This window comes from Molothrus aeneus, unplaced genomic scaffold (assembly GCF_037042795.1).
Source record: "Molothrus aeneus isolate 106 unplaced genomic scaffold, BPBGC_Maene_1.0 scaffold_60, whole genome shotgun sequence".
NCBI lineage: Eukaryota > Metazoa > Chordata > Aves > Passeriformes > Icteridae > Molothrus > Molothrus aeneus.
Window position 1 is genome coordinate 561858 of NW_027099212.1, and position 16149 is coordinate 578006.

Here is a 16149-nt window from a genome sequence, read left to right on the forward strand (position 1 = left end):
TCTGACCCCGTGTTCCCATAAAGCGCTTTATCCTAAAACCAATGAACAATGATAAAAAAAATACCTCTTTAATTTGGAGCAGGAGAAGCAGGAGATGCAGGGAACTCTTCGTCCACCAAAGAGCGCTTTGTCCGAGGGGGAGTCTCTTCTGACAAAAAGTCGTCAGGGGCGCCCAGAGGGTCCCAGCCCCGGACCCAGCGAGGGGGCTCCTCAGATCCCGGATCTCCTGCTTCGTCCCATCTGGGTCGCCAGAAATGATGCCGATTTTTGCCCCAAAAGGCGAGAAATTACTGCTTAAGAGACTCAGTCAAATAAGCAGGAGGTATTTTATTACGACGTCGGAGAAATCCTAAAATGGGATTTCTGAATCTTTACAGCAAAAGCGTACCTTTTTATACAATTTTAGGTTTGGGATTACATCATATTCATGCATATACATATGGGGAGTGGTGTAGGCGGAGCGTGGGCGGGGACTTCTCTTTTGAGGATCTTCTCAGGGGTCGTTCCGGTCGGCCTTCATCAGCTTCGAGGAGTCTTCCTCTTTAAACTTTTGAACCTCTCCCCAAATTTGGTCAATTCCCGGTGTAGTTGGCTTAGTCTCCAGGCCTTGGCAAGGGTCTCAGGGTCAATTTGACATGTTGGCCCTAAACGTGCCTTACCCAGCAGTTCTTCTTGGCTCTGAAATGCACTGAACTTATCACTGTCTGTCCTTATCTCTTCCCTGTCATTGTGTTCCATACCTTACCCAATTTATTGCTCTATGTGATTTCCTAACATTGAATATTTCCCATAACTGCTTTATATTCTATGCTTTAACCCATCATCTCTTGAAAGTAACTGTTTTAGGGGCTTCACCAGCATCCTGATGTGGATGCAGGGCTGCTGCCAGGCACCGCTGGCACCCAGCGGGACAGGACCGGCTGTCTCGTGTCCACGCAGCAGCCCTGACTCACAGCCAGGGCCATGCCGAAAGCAGACAAACGCTCCCGGCTCAGCAGAGAGGAGCAAGGAGCACTGGGCTGCTCTCAGCCTGTCTCAGCTGGGCTCACTCCACCACACACCCCCATTTTAAGGCTGGCTGATGCCCAGCTGCCAGAAATCCCTGCCTTGTTCTCTCCAAGATGCACAGGGTGAGCCAATGAGCAGGACACCTTGGGAGGCCTTTTCCTAGGCCAGGGACACACCAAGATCAGCCAAGACTCTCCGCGCTCCCTGGCCCACACATCCGCGCTCTGTGCTTGCCCTGGGTCACAGCAGCTCCCACCAAGCAGGAGGCAAATGCATATTGCCAAGAGTTGAAACACAGCAGACAGGAAAGATGTGAAAAGTGTGTGTGTAAATGCCTTTGAATTCACAGCTCTCACAGAGGGCTTTGGGGCTCATGGCTGGACAGAGATGCTCCTGCTCACACCTTTGTCCAAAGGGGGTAACACACCCTGCTGCAGGTGCTTGGGTTGGTTTCCACAGGTCCAGGCAGATGCCAAACCTACACTTCACTGCCTTTTCCCTGCCCCTCTGCCAAGTTCAACAGGCCTCAAGGACTGAAAGGAGCACAGAAGAGAGCCAGAGGGGGACACTTGCCTCACTGGGAGCTCCCTGGGATGCTCTTTCCTTGAGAACAAGCCCCTTTCCTCCAAAGGCATTTCCCCAAATGTGCAGCTTTCCTAGGGAACACCAACACACCCTTAAGAAAAGCTGGCAAGGCTGAATGACTTCAGGTCCTTTCAGGACAGGCACTCCAGCTCTAGCTCCTATTCCCCCAAGTGAGTTTCCAGGTGCAGGTTCAGACGTGCAGCCCCAGGTCCTCTACAAACACAAGCTGCCCGCTGCCTCTTCACCTGCCTCAGCTCCTGCCTGCGCTCACAGCACCAAAACCAGGCTGTTCCTGGCCAGGGACCAGAGCCCTGTTCCTGCAGGATGCTCTTGCCAGCACCTTCCAGGACTCTGTGCTGTGCACACAGCGCTTTTCATGCCCGCTCCCAACAGGCTTTGGAACACAGAGCACAACCTGGCTGGCTCTGCCACCTGCACAGCCCAAACACAGGTGGAGGAAGAAGCAGCAGGGGCTGTTTTGCGGCCATGCCCAAGAGAGACTGGAAGGGTGCCCTCCCTCTGCTCTCCCTTGGTTGGCTTTCTGCCTGGGTCTGAGCCTGGGGCTGCCATTCCTCACTTGTGGGGACCAGAACCACAGCCGGGATCCCGGCACTGCCTGACAGCGCTCCGGGCACTGCCTGTCGCAGTGAGGGTGGCTGTGACAAACCTTTGGGGCCCCTGACTTCAGGGTGAACGTGGTGCAAAATAGGAGAGAAGGAGAGGGAACAATGGAGTGCCCAACAAGGAAATTACTTTTAATGAGAAATAAAAATGGGAACTATGCTTAGGAACAGAACACAACATAGGGAGAAGCTCCAAGGGCCAGAAACAAGGAAGAGGTAAGAATATATAGTCTTGGGGGTGGAACATTCTAGAAACCATACTATATATGGAACACATGTAACCAATAGGGGAGTGGAACTTGGACTAATGAGCATAACTACTCCAAAGGCTCTTGGGAGGAGATCTGAGGCTTGCCCTGATTTAGATGAATGTTTCCCAGACCTTGAAGATCAGGCTTGGTTTGTTTGGTGTGAAGTCCAGCTGACCCTATGCCTTAGTTTGGTTGACTCCAACATCTTACTCTTTTCTTGTAAAGCTAGAAATAAATTCCGTAGACACTGCATTTCTTGCAGTGTTAGGAGAAAAAATGCAACTTTATGGTCTCATTTTTCAATGGAACACCTCTGAGAAAGATCCTTTGTTAATCGCACAGTGGGTTTTTCTTCCTTATAGGTCTCCAAAAACAATTTTTACAACCATGGAGATGACAGCTGAAATCATAATTAGAGCCAGAACGAGATTGCTAACGATGGCAATTTTTACAACCATGGAGATGACAGCTGAAATCATAATTAGAGCCAGAACGAGATTGCTAACGATGGCAAGCCAAGATTTTGTATTTATTTACCTGTGAAAAGGGTTGATTTGGCTTTGCAAAATTCAGACTTGCAAATTGCATTGCTGAATTATTCAGGTGTTTGTTCTATTCATTACCCAGGCCACAAATTGTTGCAAGCTAAATTAAGTTTTAGGGAAAAACCCATGCTAAGTGAGGAGCCTTTAAGTGCTATAACTCTCCTCACTGATGGAGCAGGGAAAACACACAAATCAGTAATAGTATGGCAAAATCAAACAACACAAACATGGGAGTCAGGTGTTCAAACAATAGAGGGCTCTCCTCAGATTGCTGAACTGGCTGCAGTAGTTTAGAGCATTTCAGCTCTTTTCAGAACTTTTGAATTTAATTCCAGATTTATCTTATAGTGCTAGTATTGTTAAAAGAATAGAAGCATCAGTTTTAAAGGATGTTACAAATGATATTGTTGGCTTTCATGTCTTTCTACAATTTTGACACTCAGAACTAACCAATATTTTGTCTCTCATATCAGGGTTCATTCCTCACTTCCAGGATTCATGGCAGGCAGAAGGAAATGCGAGCGCCGACAAACTGACAATGGTTTTTGCAAACACTTTGCCAAACATTTTGAACAAGCAAAACTGAGTCATGCTTTTTTCCATCAAAATGCACAAGCACTGGTGCCAATGTTTGGCACAAGCATGATCAGCACAGATCAAAACTGCACTTTTGGCAGCTGCAAAGGCACATGAGAGGCACAGATGTCAGGAATTTTCAATCCCCCCATTTACCTTCCAATTTCTCATGGAATAATGGCATTCCAGGCATCGGGAATTTTGAATGCTCCAGCTGCTCTCCCCAATGCCCATGGAATAATGGCTTTCCGGCCATGAGGAATTTGAATCCTCCAGCTCTCCCTCCAAATTCCCATGGAATAATGGCATTCCAGGCATCAAATCCTCCAGTTCCCCTCCAAAATTCCCCCCAAAACTATGGACTAATGGCATTCCGGGCATTGGAAATTTTGAATGCTCCAGCTCCTCTCCCAAATGCTCACGGAATAATGGCATTCAAAGTGTTGGGAATTTCAAATCCTCCAGCTCCTCTCCCAAATTCCCACCAAATTCCCATGGAATAACAGCATTCTGGGTGTCAGGAAGTTTGAATCCTCCAGCTCCAATGTCATATTCCCACCAAAACTGGAAAATGGAATGACTCCATTCCGGGCACCAGGAATCCCAAATCCTCCAGCTCCCCTCCCAAATTCCCATGGAAAAACGGCATTCTGGGCATCAGGAAGTTTGAATCCTTCAGTTCCCTTCCCAAATTCCCATGGAATAATTGCATTCCGAGCATCAGAAATTGAGAATCGTCCAGTTCCCTTCCCAAATTCCCATGAAATAACTACATTCCAGGCATTGGGAATTTCAAATCCTCCAGTTCCCATCCAAAATTCCCCCCAGACTATGGAATAATTGCCTTCTGGGCATTGGGAATTTTGAATCCTGAAACTCCCTTCCCAAATTCCCATGAAATAACTGCATTCCAGGCATTGGGAATTTCAAATCCTCCAGTTCCCATCCAAAATTGCCCCCAAACTATGGAATAATTGCCTTCTGGGCATTGGGAATTTTGAATCCTGCAGCTCCCTTCCCAAATTCCCATGAAATAATGGCATTCGGGGCACAGGGAATTTGGAATCCTTCAGTTCCCCTCCCAAATTCCCAAGGAATAAGGGTATTCTGGGTGTCGGGAATTTAGAATGCTCCAGTTCTCCTCCCAAATTCCCACCAGAACTATGGAATAATTGCATTCTGGGCATCAGGAATTTTGAAGGCTTCAGCTCCCTTCCCAAATTCCCCATGGAACTCCCATGGAATACTGGCATTCCGGACGTTGGGAATTTTGAATCCTGCAGTTCCCCTCCAATATTCCCAAGGAATCAAAGCATTCCAGGCATTTAGAATCCTTCAGTTCCCCTCCTCAATTCCTATCAAATTCCCATGGCATGGGAAACTCCCATCAAATTCCCATGGATTTCTCACCCTTGTGTACTGTCGCTACTATGAATCCAGAAAAGGTCTCAGGAGGAACATGGACATATTTAAAAGTCCCAAAGCTCGAAAAGTGTGTTACATCTGTTTGCCAGATGTCATTAGGTTTCAACCCTTGTGAGTTTGTACCTGACATTTGTGGCAAAGAAAGAGTCTGCTGACACTGTGAGCAAGGATTCGCTACATCCCGTGCTTGTGGCAAAGTCAGATGGAATTGTTTTCCCAGTGCTCGGGCATTTTGATGGTAGAAATCATGAGAAAGTTTGGCCTGCCCTAACTTTTGTGGTATAGTGACTGTCATGGCGAGGCCATCCGCCTTCACATCACCTTCCAGTGCAGGTCCAGGCAGAGGGGTGTGTGATCCAAAGTGCAGAAGGTTGTATTGCTGAGACCTGGGAAGTGAAAAGTTGTACAGAGAGGTTAATAACAGAAAAAGAACTTTGTTAGAGACTTCCTTCAGGAATGAGTGCTGAATTCTCTCAATGATTCCTGTACCATAAAGAGAATCACAAACAATGTTAATACAGCCCGGGGACATCGCAGGGACAGCCCAGGGCATTCCCGGTGTCTTCCTGGGGGTCATTCCCAGGGATGTCCCCGGGACAGCCCGCGGACATTTTGGGGACATCCCTGGGACATCCCGAGGCATTCCCGGGGACATTCCCAGAGCCATTCCTGGCGACATTCCCAGGGACATCCCGGGGCATTCCGTGGATCATTAAAATCAGGATCAGGAACAACGGGATCCAGAAAATCAGGATCAGGAAAAGTGGGATTGGGAAAATCGGGATTGAGAAAATTGGGATCAGAAAGGTGGGATCAGGGAGAGTGGGGTCAGGAAAAGCAGGATCAGGAAAAGCGGAATCAGAAAATTTGGGATTGGGAAGATCGAGATTGGGAAATTTGGGATAGGGAAAATTGGGCTCAGGAAATTCGGGACGAGGAATAGTGGGATCGGGAAAATCAAGATCAGGAAAAGTGGGATTGGGAAATTTGGGATTGGGAAATTTGGGATCAGGAAAAGGGGGATCAGGAAATTTGGGATTGGGAAATTTGGGCTCAGGGAATCAGGAGATGCCCTCAAAAGCCACGTCCTGGTGGGATTTGAGGATCCGCAGCCGATCCGCGAGCTGCCGCGGAGGCTGAGCCTCCTCCTGGATCCGCTGGAATTCATCGGTGCCGATGATGAGCGAGGCCAGGGGTCGATCCCTGGGAATTCTGAGGGACACGGACTGGGATCAGGGACAGGGGAAAAATACCCCAGAATTTGGGGGGAAAAACCACCAGATTTTCAGCCAAAAAATCCAGGTTTTTTTTTAATATCCTGAATTTTGGAGGAAAAAACCCCTGACTTTTCAATGAAAAAATCCTGAATTTTGGGTAAAAAATTCCTAAATTTTGGGGCAAAATATCCTGAATTTTCAGTGAAAAAATCCTGAATTTTCAGTGAAAGAATCACGAATTTTGGGGCAAAAAATCCCAGATTTTGAGGTGGGGGCGGTGGGGGGGAAATAGCAGATGTTGGGGGAAAAATGTTGGATTTTGGGAACCTCACATGAGCTCCCAGATCAGGTCCCTGATGATGACGACTTGGATGGTTTTGGGTTTGTCCCACAGCGAGAGCAGTGCTCCAGGGGTGGCGGTGACATTGGTGACATCGTGGAGCAGCACGATGGGGCTGGAGCGGCCCTCGGGCTGTGGGAAAGGATGGGGTGAGACCCCAAAATCGCCCCCAAATTCTCCCAAAATCCCATGGAAAAACTCCCATAAAAATCACCCCCAAAATACCATTAAAATCCCCTGAAAATCCACCAAAATCAACCCAAAATCACCCCCAAACTCCTCAAAATCCCTACAACCCAAATTGCCCCAAAATTCCCCCAAATCATCCCTAAAGCCTCCAAAATCCTCCAAATCACCCCATCCTCCAAATTCTGCACAAAATATCCAAATATCCTCTAAATCCCCCAAATCACCCCAAACTCTCCAAAATCTGCCCAAAATCACCCCAAATCTCACCAGACTTCCCCAAAATCAGCTCTGAATCACCCTCAAAATCCCTTAAAATCACCCCAAAACCCCTCCTAATTTCCCCACCCTCCAAAAATCCCCCAAATGGCCCCCAAAATAATCCCAAATCACTTCAAAATGCCTTCCAAATCCCCCAAATCACCCTAAAATCTCCCCAGATCCTCCCAAAATCCCTCCGGTGCCCAGATCCCCCCTCCCCAGCCCTGCCCGGTTCCCCTCCCGGTGCCCCCTCGGTGCCCGACCCCGCACCCGGCGCTCCCCGGGCGGGCTCCGAGCCCCGGAGCTTCTGCGGAGCCTCCGCCGAGCCCGGGAGGGACCGGGGGTGTCAGGGGGGCCCGAGGTGTCCCCAGGAGGGTTTTGGGGGACCCGGGACCCCGGGGTGTCCCCGGCATGGAGGGAGGCGGATCCCGGGCAGGGGCGGCTGTCGCGTGTCGCCATTGGCGGATGCGGATGTCGCGATTGTCGCCAGGCCGGGCCGTGGACAGCGGCAGCGGCTGTCGCGAGATGTCCCCAACAGCCCCCGGCGCCAGCGGCGCTGTCCCCAACGTCCCCAACAGCCCCGGAGGCGTGGGGGGATGGGGGATTGGGGGGTCCCGGAAAGGACGGGGTGAGACCCCAAAATCCCCCCTCGGGACACAGCGACACCGTCGGTCCCCGCAGCCCAGGACAGTCCCGGCTCCCGCAGTGCGATGGCAGCCGCGACCGGCGACAGTGACCCGAGGCCGGGACTCCGCTCCCGCAGCGCCGGGGGCTCCTCCCCGGGGTCCCCGGTCCCCTCCGCCCTCCCGCTGCCCCCGGCCGGGGCTCCGCAGCAGCTCCGGGGCTCAGACGCCGCTCGGGGAGCGCCGGGTGCGGGCTTTGGGCACCGGGCGGGGATGGGCTGAGCTGGGGTGGGCCCGAGGGGCTCGGCAGCTGCCGGATCGGTGCCCGAGGTAACGGGGCAGCACCGCCACAGGTGCCCGAGCCTTTGGTCTGTGTCACCCCGAGAGGGGACAAACAGGGAGCGGCAGCTCCTTCCCCGCTGTGGGGCAGGGGTGAGGGAACCAGTTTGGAAATGCCCCAATTGATCATTTTGTTCCTGTCCCCAACGGACTGAGGGAGCCCCAAAAATCCTGCAAATCCCACAAGGATCTGCTCAACAACCTGACCGGGACCCTCCTCAATCCCGAGCTCGTCAGGCAGAGCTGAACAAACAAAAACCATTTCTCCCAGTTTAATCACAAAGCTGCATTTTGGGTCCAATAAGAGGGACAGGGGTGCTGTGCCCCCTGGCACTGGGGGAGGGAATGGGGAGCCCCTGGGGGTACTGGGAGCACTGGGAGCACTGGAACGAGGAGCTCTGGGCAGCCCCACATGGGAGCCCCCCACTTGTGGGCAACCCCTGAGTATGGGAGCACAGGATCCAGGGCGGGGAACACACGGGGAGTGCCCTGGGGCAGGGACCCCCAGTGCCCCCAGTGCCCCCAGTGTCACAGCACGCTCTCGTAGTCACAGGGGTCCCACTGTCCCTCGTGGGGTCCCGACAGCTCCGCATTGGTCACTTGTGGATCCCGAGGTGGGGCAGGGCGGGGGGACACCCGTGGGGGCTGTGAGAGTGACTCCGGTTGTGGGGACCTGGGTGAGGGTGACACACCTGTGGGTGACGTGTCCCTGTCCCCCCCAAAATTCTCCCACTGCCCACTCGGTGCCCATGATGTGGGTGTTGAGCACAGCCCCCTCCTCCACGGGGGGTCCTGTGGGGATAAGGGGGGGTCTCAGTAGTCTGGGGAAGGGAAAAGGGGAGTCCCAGCCCAAGCCCCGACTCACCTGTCCTGGAGCTTCCTGGGTTCTGCAAGGGAAAGGGGAGGGGGTGACCGAGGGGACACCGGGACCCCTGAACCTTCCTGGGACCTTGTAGCTCCAACCACCCAGGGGACCCCCAAATCCCCACTGCAGCCCTGATTCCCACCAGATCCCTGATTCTCCCCAGACACTCTGAGCACCCCTGCACCCTCTGGAACTTCTGCACCACTGCAGTGCCCCGAATCCCCCCAGTGTCCGCAACGCTCTGAGCCCCCAGAACCCCAAGCCTGGCAGGGAGGGGCACCCCCAAATTCCCCCAGGATGCCAGAAAGATCCCCCAACATCCCTGCACAGACATCCAGGAGCTCCCCAAATCCTTCAGGAGTTCCAAGTGCCACCCCAATGTGCCACAAAGCCCACCCAGCAATGACCCTGGAGCCCAACCAAGACCCTCCAAATTGCCCCCACATCCTCCAGAACCCCCAGCCGAGGTCACTGCAGGCTCAGTGTCCCCCAGCACAGGGGCCCTGGGTGCTGCCAATCTCTGCCACCACTCTGGGGCTCCCCCTCACTCCAGGACCCCCATCCCCCCCATTGTCACCCACCCCGGTGGTGCCACCAGTGACAGCCCCCGATGACAGCCACGAGCAGGAGCAGGAACAGGAGGGTCCTGCCGACATTCACAGCCACTGCTGGGGACAGAGGGGACACATTGGGGTCACCTGGAACCCCGGGGGTCCTGCCCTCCCTGGTGACCCCGTGTGACCCGCCCTGAGACCCAGGGTGTCACCTCGAGGGCCAGCTCTGGGCTGAGTGCACGGAACATGCGGTACCCATCCTGTCCCAGCTGGTTGGTGGCCACGCACTGGTAGGTGCCCGGATGTCCCACATTGACATCCCCGATCTCCAGGAAGGGACCCCAGCCACCTCCTGCCTGTTGTGCAGCCAGGTGAAGGTGACAAGGGCTGAGCCCACCTGCACAGATCAGCACAGGGTCACGGGGTCACCTGCATGCACCTGGTGTGACAGGGGACCAGGGGTGATGGTGGCATTGGCCACGGGCACTGTGGGGACAGAGACAGGGCTGGCACAAAGAAAGGTGGGATGGGGGTGCCGTGGGTGGGGTCACCTCCAGCCCAAGGGTCCTGCTCACCCAGGACAGTGACATTCATGGGGTCGCTCTCGGCCTCTCTGTCCCCATCACTGACCCGGCACCGGTACTGGCCTGTTGTGGTTTGTGTTTGGTTTGTTCCGTTCTCCCCTCTCCTAGCTTGGCAAGTTGGTCTGGCTCAAACCCCCAGTTATGTCAGTCACGGTTTTCCCCTCCTTCTTTTCCCTCATTATCCCTTATTTGTCCTTGTATCCCCTCCCCAGGCCTTCTGCCAGTCACCGGCACTCCACCCCAAGTTCCAGAATCTTCCAGCTAGGGTGTCGAGTGATTGGCTGGTAGGCCTGGGCTCCTCCCCTAACCTATCCCCATTGATCCACACCACCCATCAGTCTTCAATGTATGCAAATTTTCGTTCTGTGATTGGTTTCTTGTGTACCCACCCCTTCCCTGTAAAACCCGGTCCCCGGAGGAGTTCGGGGCTTCTCCTCCGCTCGCCACCTTTGGGCGGCCGCCCTGTACTTCCCCTACCCCGGATTAAACCAAGTTAATTCACCCAGCAGAGGAGGGCCGTCTCTTTTCTTCACTCCTGCGGCGTGGTTGCTTCAATATCGGTGACTGTTTCCTCTCGCCCCACCCACGGTCGGCACATGCCACTGGCTTCGTGCCAGGGGAGTGCCGGTGTAACTGAAGGTGGCTGGACTCTCTAAATCCCTTCAGCCGGGCCCCCCTTAAAAACAGCCAAAGCTTCAGTTGCTGGCGCCCACGTGGGGCCCCTCTGCATCGATTGCCTGCTCCTGGTCGGCCGGATTCGGGACCAGTAGAGCCTGGACTTACAATCTTCGCAAGGACCCTACGGATTTTGGACTCCGTCCTTTGGACGCAGCAGCACCCCGAGGTGAGCAGGCCCTCTGAGGCAGCGCTCCCCGGGGACCGGACGGGACCTCGAGCACCCCGAGCCGTCCGGCCGCAGGACCCGCTTCGCCGCGCTTTCCTTTGATCGCCCACCGGACACGTGAGTGTTTCGCCGCTCTCCCTGTCGTCCTCCCCAGTCCCCAGGGTGTTCTGCCGCCCTCCGTTGATTTTACAGGCAGGGGCCGGTGGGTGGTCACCTTTTAGTTTTCGTTTTTCCTTTTACGTGGCAGATTGGGCTCGAAGTTCGTGGCAGTAGACATCTGACTTTGTGGGAAGTCTTTTAGAGCCATGGGTGCTAGGCTGTCCACTGCCCAAAAGAGACTTATTATCCAAGTTGAGGGAATCCTTGTTGGGGGGGGAATTGTTTATGAAAAACCTGTTGTTGAAAAATTAATAAAATGGGTCTCTTCTGAGTTCCCGGAGGTTTCGCCTGACCTGATCAAAAATCATGCCTTTTGGCGGAGGGTCAAAACTCGACTCTCGGAGTTGATCAGGCCAGGCGACGCTTCCCTCATACAATTGGCCAGGCTTGTTGCCCAAATTAGAAAAATATTAAAAGAAGAAGGGAGCTCAGAACAGGCCACAGTTCGAGTTAAACGTTGCCCCAGTTGGGTTTCGCACCCCAGTTCGGTTTCCTCACCCTCTGTCCCGAATACCCCTTCCCGTACGCCCAAACTTAAAACCGGGATTCTGAAGGGGGCACCCCCCCAGACCAGCCAGGCGCAGGGCGTTCCATCATCCCCTGTCCCTCTCCAGAATACCCGGTCCCCCCGCCCCGAGAGTCCTGGCCAAACTCTCGGGGGCTCCTCGACTTGTCCTGCCTCCCCTGCTCCTGTCCCCAAACCCCAGAGTTATGTACCCCAGTTCGTTGAATCCCCAGTTTGCCCCGGGTCGCCTCTGGTTTCACAAGATGGCCGCGGCGTGGCCCAAAATGGAGGCGACCGCATGGTCGAGATGGCGGGAAAACCCCCATCCTCATCCCAGAATCCTTTTCTTCCAAGTTCCAACCCCTTCCTGCCTCTCGGCCACTCCCCTTTCCCCGCCCCTTCCCTCCCGACCTCCCCCCAGCTCCACCCTCTATCTGACCCCTCCCATCTCGTTTCCCCTCCTCCCTTTCCCGTGATAGCTCCTCCTCCGCTCGCCACCTTTGGGTGGCCACCCTGCACTTCCCCTACCCTGGATTAAACCAAGTTATTTCACCCAGCAGAGGAGGGCCGTCTCTTTTCTTCACTCCTGGGGCGTGGTTGCTTTAACATCGGTGACTGTTTCCTCTCGCCCCACCCACGGTCGGCACATGCCTCTGGCTTCGCGCCAGGGGAGTGCCGGTGTTACTGAAGGTGGCTGGTCTCTCTAAATCCCTTCAGCCGGGCCCCCCTTAAAAACAGCCACAGCTTCACTGGCCGCTGTCATTGCCCCAACATGGTGCAGCTCCAGGCAGGGGGCAGGAGCCCAGAGGTGCCCATGAGTCCTGCTCGTGCCAGGAGAAGGACAGGGGACCTGTCCCCACAGCCACCGTGCAGCTCAGCACCAGGCTATCCCCAAGTGTCACCTGTCCCCCGAGGGGCTGTGCTGACAGGGAAACCTACAAGAGCGGGACCCCTGTGGGGGGACACAGGAGGGATTGGGGACCCAGGGTGGGTAGGGAACACAGAGGGGAAAGAAGGGGATTGGAGGGGAGCAGAGAGGATCCCAGTGAGCAGAAGGGGACCCTGGGAGGCACGCTGCGACCTGGGGACAATGGCGAGACCCCGTGGAAAGGGAGAGACCCCGGCAGGGATGGGGAACCAGACAAGAGACTGAGGAGCCTCAGGGAATGATTTGGGGTTTAGAGATGGGCGGGACGACCCAGGGAAGGACCCAGAGACCAGAGGGTGGAGCAGGGCCCTTGGAAGGGGTGGGGAATCCAGGGAGGGCTGAGGAGGACAAAGAGAGGAATGAGGGATGTGCAGGGGGAACTGGGCAGTCATGGGAGAAACCAAGAGGGACTTGGGAATTTGAGGTGACCCAGGGAGGAGTAAAGGGAGGGATGAAGGATTCAGGCAGTGCTGGGGAAACCCTCTGAGGATGTTGGGCTTCCCTGTCCCCATCCCTGCACTCACTGTGCACTGTCACTGTCACCTGCTCTGACTCTCTCCACTGTGACACCACCCGGCCCGTGCAGTGGTAGCGGCCGCTGTGGTGCAGCCGCAGAGGGGACAGGGAGAGCTCAGTCCCATCATGGAGCCCCTCCAGTTTCTTCCCATCGTGGTAGAAGTACACATCCGTGAGTGGTTTGTTCTGCCAGCTCCGGCAGCGCAGTGTCACCGTGTCCCCCTCCAGCAGCGCCCGTGCTGGCACCTGCAGCACCAGCCAGCCTGAGGGACACAGGGGTCTTGTCACACCAGGGCCATCAGGAGGGTCATGATGGCACCGGGAGGCACCAGGAGCCGCCCATTGTGAGAGAGAAGTCTCCTTGCACAGGGATGCTCTGGGATGTCCCCAGAGGAGGGGATGGGCTCTGGTCACACAGGAGGTGACCCATGGAGTGGAAGCCACCCAGAGCCCTTGGGGTCCCCATAGGAGCCAGGCTGGGGACACCCAAACCTCCCTCACCATCTAAGACTGTCACCGTAGGGCTGTGCCCGGTTCCAGGTCTGTCACATGTGTAGGTGCCACCTTCGGTGACACTGAGGCGATCACGTCCCTGCTGCCCCCAGCGCTGCCCGTCTTTGTACCAGGTGGTGGCACCAGCGGTCCCCAAGCCCTGGCAGGTCAGTGTCACCCGGTCCCACAGCACCGCCGGCCTCCAGGGGGGCTCCACCAGGAGCTGGGTGGTCTGGGCACCTGTGGGTGACAGGGGACACCAGCCTGCCAGGGCCAGTGTGGGGCTGGGGACAGCGGGGTGGGGCCATGGCATCCCCTGAGGACTCACCAGCGAGGCCGAGGGTCTGGGCTGGAAGGGAGAAGGGACAGGGCTGGGTGGGGGTGGCACCATGGGGACAGAGGCACATGGGGCATGGAGTGTGGGGGATGTGCCCAAAGTGTCCTTGTGTGACATGGACCCCTTGGGGACAGGGACACTGCGGCCACCCCTTGCTCAGGCAGGACATGGGGACACTGTGGGCACCCCTGAACTGGGGATGTCACAGCCACCCCGTGCTGGCACAGGTCACCCCCACCTGCCCCATGTTGCCTCCCCAAATCCCTGACCCCCTGTTATTGTCCCCACATTCCTGTCCCCCTTCCCCTGTCCCCAAAGCCACCCCCTAACCCCAGTCACCTCATGCACTGGTTCTGATGGCCTTGGGGACCTCTGGGGACCCCACAGCCCCCCTGTGCCCCCTCCCCTCCCTATCCCTGGGGTGTCAGGCCCGTGTCCGGGGCACTCACCCCACAGGAGCAGCGCCACCTTCCCGGCCATCCCGGTGTCCCCAGCCATGTGCACTGGCTGTCACTCGCTGCCGGGGGTGGCTGTCCCCTGGGTGGTGGCTCTTTGGATGAAGGGGAAGGAAGCGAGGTCAGGTCTTGTCCTCACGTGTTGGTGGCCCCTGGTGGGGGCAGGGTGGCCACAAGCACAGGATCATGGGGATGTGGCCGTGGGGACAGGCTGTGGGCAGGTTGGGAACAGGATGGGGACAAGGCTGGGTGGACATGATGGGACATGGAATTCCCACAAGTGGGGGATTTGGTGGGTTTGGGGACCCAGGTATGGGTGTCCAAGGGAATGGGAGGGTCCCAGGGATGGGGGGGGGGGAATCAGGGATGGGAGTCCCAGGGGAACGTGGGCTCCAGGGATTTGGGGTCATGGGATGCGGATGCTGGGGGAATGGGGGTCCCTGTGGGAATGGGGGTTTTGGGAGAATCAAGGTCCTGGGGGAAGGAGGGTTTCAGGGGAAGGAATGAACAGCAGAGGGTTCCTTGGGAATGGGGTCCTGGGCCATGGAGATCCTGGGGAATGGCATTACTGGGATGGGGGTCCCAGGCAAGGTGGGACATAAGGAATGGTGCTCCCATGATTTGATTTCAAGGGGAATGAGGGTGCCAGGGATGGGCAGTGGCCTTGTGAGCCCCTGGGTCAAAGCTCCTTCCCTGGCTGGCTCCAGCAAAGTCCCCTCAAGGTGCTTGTGGTTTGGGAGCATCACCCCAGGTAGATTCAAAGAAGGTCTGGGTCTGTGTCCCCATAGACCTCAGGGAGTCTTCCCCTCTTTATTTCCATTTCCATAATTTTCCCCCTCAATTTCACAACCCTCAATTTCGTGCCTTGATGATCCTGTGGAGACCCTGAGCAGGGAATGGGCAGGGGGAAGCCCAGGGTGGGGGAATCAGGGGTGAGGGGTCTGCAGGGAGGGCTGGGGAGGCTGTGGGGGATGGGGGTGTCCAGCTTTTACCCCCCAACATTTTCAGTTTCTCTCTCCTGCAGAAGAAGGAAGAGGCCGTTTGACACGTTTGTCACAGGGGAGAGCGGGGGGAAGAGGGGCAGGTTCTGTCCTGGGGGGACCCATCCAGGGGGCTCCTGTCCTGGGGGGATCCTGTCCCAGGGGGGACACATGCTGGACAAGGGGCACCTGTCCTGGAGCATGGCAGCTCCGGAGGGGTCCAGACTTTTCCATTCTTGCTCGTCCCCTGCAGGATCTGAGCCAGCAAGAGCAGCTGGGGAGTGGAGCCCCAGGCAGGAAGGAGCTCCCAGACTCCTGCTCCTTGAAGCCAGTGGCCATCCAAGGTTGTGACCAGCCATGGCCCAGCCCCACTGCACAGGGGTGGCCATTGGCCAGCCCTGCTCTGGTGTCGTGGTTTGAGAGGAAGTGAATTTTTTGGGATGCTGTGGTCAGACCAATAGGTGCTCAGATTTGAATACTGGCACCTGGTGTGGCCACTGAGGACATGGATATGCCTCTGAGAACACAGGGGGTTAAAAGCAGAGAACGCCCAGGAAAACTTTCTCTTGGTTCCGGTCAGTGAAAGGTTCAGAGCTCCCCTGCCCGGCTGCGGGCTGGGTGCGGGAGGGGAAGCCATGCGGCCGGGTGAGGTAGGCCGGGGCCTTGGACAGAGAGGGGAGGTGAAGAGGCCCTTGCAGGATGGAAGGGTGGAGGAACATTGGAGAGGCATCGGGCAGCCACCCCCCACCAGGAGAGAGAGAGAGAGAGAGAGCGAGCCGGTGTCTGTGCCTGTGCCGCCTTGAAATTTGATAGCGGCCGGCTGGGAAGGAGAAGGGGAGCATGGGGAGAGAAGGTGCCTGGCAAGGCAGCCGTGGGAGTTCTGGACAGGCAGAGCCTGAGATTTTTAACCCTTTTCTTGGATGATGGAAACCTTACAAATGCTGATCCTCC

General features: G+C 56.0%; 1 pseudogene; it reads right to left on the reverse strand.

Annotated features, from left to right (window-relative positions):
* Nucleotides 1-8507: 8507 nt before the first annotated feature.
* Nucleotides 8508-14243, reverse strand: LOC136571095 (Fc receptor-like protein 4; annotated as a pseudogene).
* Between the last annotated feature and the right edge of the window lie 1906 nt (nucleotides 14244-16149).